This window comes from Vulpes vulpes, chromosome 1, assembly GCF_048418805.1.
Source record: "Vulpes vulpes isolate BD-2025 chromosome 1, VulVul3, whole genome shotgun sequence".
Taxonomy (NCBI): Eukaryota; Metazoa; Chordata; class Mammalia; order Carnivora; family Canidae; genus Vulpes; species Vulpes vulpes.
The window spans coordinates 142,514,666-142,523,894 of NC_132780.1; the positions used below are offsets into that span (position 1 = coordinate 142,514,666).

General features: G+C 43.0%; 1 protein-coding gene across 7 annotated transcripts in view; it reads right to left on the minus strand.

The window, feature by feature from the left end:
• The window catches only part of SUPT3H (SPT3 homolog, SAGA and STAGA complex component), a 516,593-nt gene extending 507,795 nt beyond the window's left edge, over positions 1-8,798 (minus strand). For 2 of the 7 annotated variants that reach the window (XM_072733255.1, XM_072733235.1), the window contains exon 1: positions 8,472-8,798. The gene's annotated coding sequence lies outside the window, so the exon portion shown is untranslated. The remainder of the gene's footprint in view (positions 1-8,471) is intronic. The other 5 variants (XM_072733225.1, XM_072733202.1, XM_072733266.1 and 2 more) reach the window with 4 other exon arrangements.
• Positions 8,799-9,229: the final 431 nt, after the last annotated feature.

Here is a 9,229-nt window from a genome sequence, read left to right on the forward strand (position 1 = left end):
AGCACATCCAAACTAACCATGTCACTGGATTACTGCAGAATCAAAGTGCACCATAATTATGAAGCACCATAAAAAAACAGTATGATAGTAAATATTTTTCCTTACCATTCACTGAGCAATTATTTTTCTTAAAAACTATTGGAACAGGAATAAGTACTTCCTAACCAAAATCAGTTTGATTCTAATTAGTGTAAGAAGCTACCACTATTCACCCAATGATCAAAATGACAATTAGCTATGCTGTAAATAGAGAACTGGGATTTTAATATAATTATCAAAGACTTCATATTCATAGACAGAAAAACTCTCCTCTGTATTATACTATTTCCTGGTGTATTTTCCCCAACCAAACCTGCTTTCCTGTCAAACATTCCCAGCTCTAGAAGAGCAACACTACCCTTGAGTCACAGAAGTTCAAAAAAATCCAAGGCAATTTTTGATTTGCCAGCTCCTCTCCTGCCTACATTTATGCAATCTGCTCCTGGTATAACTTCCTTTAATAAAGCAATTCTAATGTGATCTCTTCCTCACCAATCTCACCTAATACTCTTACTACAGTACCTTTTAAACCATCTCCCACCTTTCTAATTAATTCTGCATACTATCTCGTTCTAAATATTTGTTACTCCTCTACTCAAAGCATCCAACATGTCTACTTCACCTGGAGGACAAAACTTGTCTAAAATCAGGCCCACAGGACCTCTGCAGCCTCCTTTCCTATAGCAGTCAAAGCAAATATCTAGTATCTCCCAAACCATCCTAAGTTCTTCTGAACCATTAGAATCTACAGTTCTTCCTACCTACAATACTTTTTGTTTCCTCTCCAAATCCTAGCTGCCTATAAAAGCTCAGCCTAAACTCCATATTTTCAAGACTTCCCAGACTCATGATCATCTGGAATTCTCCTTTCCCTGTCACCTAATGTTTTCATTTACTAATTCTTTCGTTTAACATTAACTGCTTCAATGCACACACATTAGTTTATTAATAAATTTCCCCAACTATTGGCAGATGACTGCACCTGTACCTCCTCCTTCCCAGAGAAATGAAAAGCCTTCATTTACTAACTGCCTCCACTCCCCTCTACCACTGTTGTAAGAGCTCAGGATACGATCATGACTGAGCTAGACAAAAAGAAGCTATAATGCAGGAGACAAGCATATAAATATGTCAGGTAGTGACAAATGCTATGAAAACAAATTATATAAGCTGTTTTCAACCAGGAGGTGACATTTCATAGAAGATCTGAATGGAGCCCAGGAAGGAGCTCTGAAGAACTTCCAGGCAAAAAGAATAGCAAAATACCAAGGTCCTGGGGCTCAAATGAAGGGGGAAAGGAGGGTAAGCAGTAGAAAATAAGGTCTGAAAGTTAGCAAGAGGACAAATGATATGAAACCCCCTCAGTCATAAAGGTTAAATTTTAGTTGAATACAATGTGAAGCGATGAGAAGTGTGAAAAGAGAAGAGACTTGAAATATTTTAGGGTTTTTTTTTTTAAGATTTATTCATTTATTTCCAAGAGAAAAAGAAGAACATGTGTGCACTCACATACAAGCATGGGGGCACAAAGCAGGGGGGTGACAGGCAGAGGGAGAGAGAGAATCCCAAGCAGACTTTTGGCTGAGTGCAGAGCACAATGAGGGGCTCAATCACATAACCCTGACATCATGACCTGAGTCAAAATCAAGAGTTGGAGGCTGAACCAACTAAGCCATCCAGGTACCCCTGAAATATTTTAGGTTTTAAAAGAGAACTCTTGCTCCTGTGACATTATACTAGAAGTGGCGAGACTTCCATAATATATTTTGAAGACAGAGCTGCCTGCTGATGGATTAAACATACGGTATGAAAGAAAAGCAGTCAAGGATGACTCTGAAGATTGGGGCCTGAGCAACAGGTTGAATGGTGTGCCATTTACTAAGATCAGGAAAACTGAAAAGGAAAAAACAAACAAACCAGGAGTTCAGTTTGAGCCATATTAAGCCTCAGGCAACTATTAGACATTTAAGTAGAATTAAAATCCTGTAGAAGTTTTGTGACAGATGTTCTAAGACAGAAAACTGAAATAAGTCATGGTCACAGGGTTGTGCTAAGGATAATTAATCAATACCGTAGAATGTTAAAATAAGAACCAACTAATCTCTCAAGTTCAGTTTCTCCATCTGTCAAGAATAATTTCTGCCTCTCTCTCAGAGGGGTGTTAAAAGAAGACAGCGGCTACCACATATCAGGCATTCAAAAAATATACCAGAATTGAAAAGAACATCAAAACATCTGTAAACCATGAAAATTCCCAATAGGCAGATAGAAACTGTGCATTTACATATCCTAGTTGGCTGCATGAGCAATTACTTTTTTTTTTTTTTTACCTACAGACATAGGAGCTCAGTGACAGACTGCTCAGAGACCTATGAATTTGTATTATTATATTTTCCTTCTGTAGTCTCATATTAATATAGGTTTCCATTCCAAGTGCTTTCATATCCAGTACTCTCTTAGGGAAATACTTAGTTTCACAGAAATTTTTTATTCTTCGCAAAAATAGTTATTGAAGAACACTACAAATGTGCCTACCAGATTGTCCTAAAATACGTAGCATTCAAACCCTGACAAAATGGCAAGCTTACTTTTCTCATATTAAAACACTGCTGGTTTTACATAAAATATCATATAATTGAGTGACTTAATGGCTAACTTTTCAGATAAATGCAAAATTTGTTAGTCAGACTTTTTGTAGTAAGTGTATTTGACAAGGATGTCAAAGCGGAGCTCTCTTCAACATCAAGATTCTCTCCTACTCTGAATTCACGTCCTAGAAATATTTCACATCATGAGGAGTTTATTTTAAATATAAGCAAGTCAATAAACTATCTGATGCAGTTAAAAACACAGTTAATGTGATTAAAAATAAAAAAGATTTGCTGTAGGCATGTAAAAAATTGATGAATTTGTATAAGCATTTCAGAGTTTCTACAGGGTTTTTCACCTGCATTAGTCCACATCTGTTCACACTCACCCTACAAGGCAAGTATTATCCCCCTACCAATGAGGAAGCAAAGAGTAAAAACTGGGTAAAGGTCACAAGTCTAACAAAAGTCAGGCTTTGATCCCAGGTAGCTAATAACCTGAAATATTCTGTCCATGTACATATATATCTTAACAAAAATTTACTAACCTTCTCCCATTTTAGTGCCTTGGTTTTTTTCATTTGTAAACGATACCTATCTCCTTTAACACTCTAAAATAACATGAAATTACTGGGAAGTGTGCACATAGTAAGCAATCGGGGGACTTGTAACAAAATTAACTCAGACACTGATGACCAAAAGTTCAGGAATTCTGTGCTTAAAAGTAAATCTCAAGCAGATAGATAAACAATTATAACAGACCAAACTCTAACTATACAAACTGGTGGGAGGAGAACCAAAGACATCTGAGGTGCAGAACTACAGTTTGAAAAAAACTAATTTCATCCAAATCCCTCATTTTTCAGGTGAGGAAACTGAAGTCCAGAGGGGTTTCTTGAACTGCCCAAGGACACATCACTATTTAGTGATACAGCTGGGATTAAAACTGAAGTCCCCTGACTTCTGGTCCAGAGTTCTTTCTACTATCCCACAAGGAACATACAAATAAAAGTTGATCATAATTAACTCATAAGACCTCCACAATGTGTTTGTCATAGGAACTTTGTTGTGAAGTATCTGCCTATTGCCGACTCACAGTTTAGCAGTAAACAGCTGGGCTCTGGAGTTCAAATACAGGCTCGAAACACTTACCATGTGACCTTGGGCAAGTCACATCACCTCCTTGCCTCAGTTCCCTCATCTTTAGAATACAGGCTAAAAGTACTCCTCTCGTGGATTACACAAAGTAATGTATATATAAAGCACTCAGGACAGTGCCTAATACATAGAAAGCACTCGGTTCATGATGATGATAATGATGATGATGAAGAAGAAAAGAAAGAATCCAAGCAAAACTATAGTTTCTTAAAAGCTTGTCATAAAGTACTATCATTAAACATATATACTCTCAGAGAAGGAATGTTATAATTATGAGTAGTTCTTTAAAGATCCAGAAACAAATAACATGAAGTGAATTATACAATCTTCAGTCATAAAACCCCTACAGCATTTAAAATAGCAAGAATATACTTCAAGATTTTAATTTGTATTTGCATATTATTTTGCATTTATAAAGTACTCTAGCACAAATTATTTCAATTTACTGCCCTATGAATTCAATGAACAACCATTTCTTCCAGCAATTACTACATATCCTATGCCAGACAGCATGCTATTCTCACATTCATTATTTTATTTAACCTTCAATATCCACTATCAGCCATATATTATCAGAGGTAGTAGTATAATGCAAAAATCCTGACAGATCTATTCCAAAAAGTAAGAGTCTTATCAGTACCACCTATTAAGTGGGAATGACATGTCTGGATAAATAAATGACATATAACATTTAGCACATGGAACTAGATGGAACACATCAAATGCCCATGAAAATGTTGGGTCTCCCTTAGCAGCAGTATGTAGTTGTTCTATGTAGAAAATATATCACAGGCACCTAGGTGGCCCAGGCAGTTAAGCATTGGTTTTGGCTCAGGTCATGATCTCAGGGTCCTAGGATCAAGCCCCACGTCAGGCTCCATGATCAGCATGGAGTCTGCTTGGGGTTCTCGCTCTCCCTCTGCACCCCCCTCTAAAATAAATAAATCTTGAAGAAGAAAAAAAAGAGAGAGAAGAAAATATATTGCAACCAGATCAGTCAAGCACCATTACCATCATTTACAGTACTGTTAAAGAGAGCAAACTCGGGCAGTGCCCAATATACTCTATGCTGTTTTACAAATAAAAATATACAACAATTTCTGCAGATTAAGGTCAATCTTTACTAGAGGTAGTAGGTTGACAAAATTGGGACAAAACCAATTAAAAAATAAAATGTTTGTAAAGCAAGACAATTGTGTAATTCTCCTCTGAAGTCTTCAACAATCCTGTGAGAAGGCTGGGATGAGTTGAGATACTAATTCCACTTTACAGATGAGGAAAATGAGGATCAGAGAAGTTAAATACCTGAACTGCAGTCACAAAGAGAGAATATGGTAGAAAAGGGCTAAATTTATGTTTTCAGAATTAGTTTTAAGTACTTCTTTGCATCTATCCACAATGTATCTCAGAACATCAATAGCTCTCCCAGGCCTATTGTTCAATAAACTTAAGGCTAAAACAGCTAATATTTACTGAGCACTTAATTCTTATGTGCTTTGCTGTACCCAACACATCACATGGATTACCTCATTTAATCCTCAGCAGAGTACGGACTCAAACCAAGTGTGAGTCTCAATAAAACATTTTACCAATCACAGTATAAATTAATACAATAATGCATTTGGCTAAGTATATAAGTGAACTATAAGCAAAATCCTTCTTGACCAACTTCACTGTTCAACTTCACCATAAAATAAAATGGGGGTTATTTTCAACAAGAATAGTGTCTCCTGATTTGACTGACATGGCCTAACTTTGATTCTCCTACACCAAAGATCATTTATGTAGAGAAAACCAAAATTCAAGCTGCCCAAGATTTCCATCTAACATAAGGAGAAAAGCAAAAATGTTTAATTACCAGCAGCTTAAATGGACAGGTCACTTGCTGGCCTTATTCTAGATTTCTTATCTATTACTTGAGCACATAAGCAATAATTCTCTCAATACTTTAGTACATTTGTGAGACTGCAATATGGTTAATCCTCCTAAAATTACATATTACAAATTTCAACAAGAATAAAAGTAGGGTGATCATATGTGGTACCAACTGGGACTTTTTTTATATGAAAGGGGCTCTATTAATAATTATACCAGGAAAAACAGGGTCTAAATAATGACTGTCGCAGGGAAGGTGGGATATACAATCACCCTATATAAGAGCAACCCATCCTGATTTGTATGATATAGGCTATTCTCTGTACATGCTTAATCCATGAGCTTTAAGTTTTTGGCTCAGATCTAATGACTATCTTTAGCCTTGTGATCAAGGACACCATTTTACAGGCACCAGGCCAGAGTTAAGGGTGCTATCTATTTAAAAATGTATTTTTTTAAGTTTTATTCTGAAACTGAACTGTACAGATATTTGCTTTAAAAAGAAAAAGAAAACAGCCTACATATTTCTTTTTTTTTTTTTTTTAAGATTTTATTTATTCATGAGAGACAGAGAGAGAGAGAGAGAGAGAGAGGCAGGGACACAGGCAGAGGGGGAAGCAGGCTCTGTGCAGGGAGCCTGATGTGGGACTGACTCGATCCCGGGTCTCCAGGATCACGCCCTGGGCTGAAGGCAGCGCTAAACCGCTGAGCCACCCGGGCTGCCCTCAAAGAAAGAAATCTTACAAATACCACCAAGTTTCAGAGTTATCTCTTCAAAAGTTTTGAATACCAATGACCACAAAATTATTTCTAAAAAGGCCCAATGCTGGGGCACCTGGGTGGTTCAGTCCATTAAGCACCTGCCTTCCACTCAGGTCCTCATCTCAGGGTCCTGGGATCAAGCTCTGAGTGGAGTCCGGGTCCCTGCTCAGCCAGGAGTCTGCTTTCTCCCCTCCCTCAATTCCCTCCCCCCACTTTGAGCCCTCTCAAATAAAATCTTTAGCAAAAAAAATAAAATGGCCCAATTATTAGGCTACTACTACAGACTATCAATTTGCTTTATCATACAAAAGTTATTTTTTTAAAAACCCATCTTTCAAATGGAAAAAAAAATTGAATAAAAGGTGAAAAGTTTTCATTAAACCTAACCAAAATGATAAAAGATAGTGAAAATCCATGGTCACAATTTGGTACAATAATGATTAAAAGAAATGTCAGTTAGTATTGCTATGGCTCTCCAGATGAATGCGGCATTAGCTGAACCACCTAAGGAGTCAAAAGAATGATTTACTTTAATTTGTCAAGCTGTAAATAAGTACTAACAGACCCATGCCTTTAACTATAATATTTGATCAAAAGGCATTATTTGAATATAATTAGGATTCCCTATGGCAACAAACATTCCAAGACTTGGCTTCTTTGACTTACAACTCGACCAAGTCAAGAATCAGAAGGGGTCTCAAAGTTTACGTTTAAATTCTAAGCTTATATTGTCCAACAAGGACCAGCCACTCGTGGTTATTTATATTTAAATTAATTGAAACTAAATTTTAAAATTAAGTTCCTCAATGCACTACTAGTCACTATCCAAGTGCTCGAGAGCCACCTGAGGCTAGTGGATACCGTCTTAGCACAGCACAGTCTACAGAATATTTCCCAATGGCAGAAAGTTCTACAATATTGGACACTGCTGCTCTAGACTTAGGGTGCTCCCAACTTAGGCTGCTCTAGATCTCTGCTTCAAGATTCCCAGAAATAAGTCTGCAATAATGAAGTACAATGAAGTGCATCTCCTTTTGCAAAGCCCCATCAAAAAACGTGTTCGTCCTATCCAATCAAACCCAGTCTCTGGAACATCCACCAGAAATTCCAGGAGCTCCGTCCTCGGTTTGCTCTTCCAGTACATCTCTGCACAGCTAACTCAATTCCGTTTCCAAAGTTCTAACTCCTGACATATACTAAGACCTCAGGTCCTGTCCTCCCGATAAACATACTAACTTCCTTCAAACCGAACAGTTTCAAGCGTGTTGCGCAGCAGCCTCCCCGAGTGACGCTAACGTATCCACGTGCACAGTCCCGAAGCACGTTAGGGTCCTCTCTGAGCGTCAGGTGTTCGCTCTTCCTAGAAGTCTAACCCCGGCTCATCAACCCTTCAAGCGTATTGATTTCTAATTCAGAAAACAGTCGTTCGGCAGGTCTTAAAACATGGGAGACTGTAATCCATGGCAGTTAACATCGGGTCAGTGCCTGGTGCTGTTCCCCCCAATAAGGCCGACGGTCCAGAACCGGCTGTTACCACCCGGTGCGCAGAGCGGACCCTCGGCCAGATGCGAGCTCAAGAGCTTCCGCGGGGGGCACAGGTGGGGGCACAGCCTGCAGGGCCCCGAGCGGAGCTTCCCGCTTCCCGGGACGCTACCCCCTTGCTCCCTAACGCTCCTTCCCCGCTGCCCGTGAGGAGCGTCCTTCCCCAGGCGTCCACCCGGCAACACGCGAGCTGGAGCGGCGCGGAAGGTCCCTAACGCAGCCCAGCCGGCGCCCCGAGCCCCGCGCCCGCCCGCCCGCCCACGGGGAGGAGTCCGGAGGCTGCTCCCCGCCGGCGGGAGGACCGGGCCCAGCCGGGCAGCGTCTCCCTGCGCCGGGTCCCCAGAACGCCCCTTCCTCCCCGCAGCCGCCCTGGGGCCGGGGCCGGGGCCGGGGCCGGGCCGGGGCGGGGCCCCCCGACGCGGGGCTGCCGCGCGCCGTCCCTCCGGGTGGGCAGACTCTCCCCGCCCGCCCCGCCCCGCCCCCTCCCTCCCCCCGCGCCCCTACAACCTCCGCTCTAACACTGTAGGCACGGCTGCGCGTCCCGCGTGGACAGTGTGGGGAGAGATGCTGCGGTTTCTGCGGCGGCGCCCGGGACACGCTACGAAAGGGGGCGGGGTGGAGGGCTGAGAGTGTCGAAAAGCAGAAAGTGGCTCAGCCCCGGGCAGGGGTTTTGGGGGGGAGGGGGCACAAGATGGCGTGAGCCCGACTCTCCGCGGGGCGGGGGCGGGGGCGGGGGCTGCGGACACGAGGAGCGAGCGCGGCAGACGCCCCCACCGCCAGCTGCGCGGGCGCGGCGCTAGCGCATGCGCGCTCGGCCAGGCGGCCGTGGTCTCCTTCCCCGAGCGAGGCGCTTCCGCCACGCTCGCTGGGGGCGGGGCGTCGTGGGGCGCAGCCGCGGCCGCTTCCGGTGCGGCGGGCCGGGCATCCCGGCGGCGGGCGGCCAAGCGGGGCCTGCCGGGGGAAGCGTCGGAGGCGGCTCGAGGCCCCGGCGGTCGTTTAAGAACGGAGCTGAGCGGGCTCGGATTTTCGAGCGGTTGAGTGACGTCCGCTGGAAGTTTGCTTTCAGCTTCAGGGCAGAGATTGGCGGGTGTGAGCTTCTGCCTAGGAGTGGGGGTGAACTGGGGTCTTCCCCGGATTGTGCTTTCCGCAGGGGCTCCCCCGAGGGCCGCGCTGCCCGGGTGTTCCGCAGGCCCCGCAGAGCCCGCTCCCCACGCCGCCTCTGCCGCAGGATCCCCGGAGAGGCGCTGGCACGTGCTGGTGGCCCC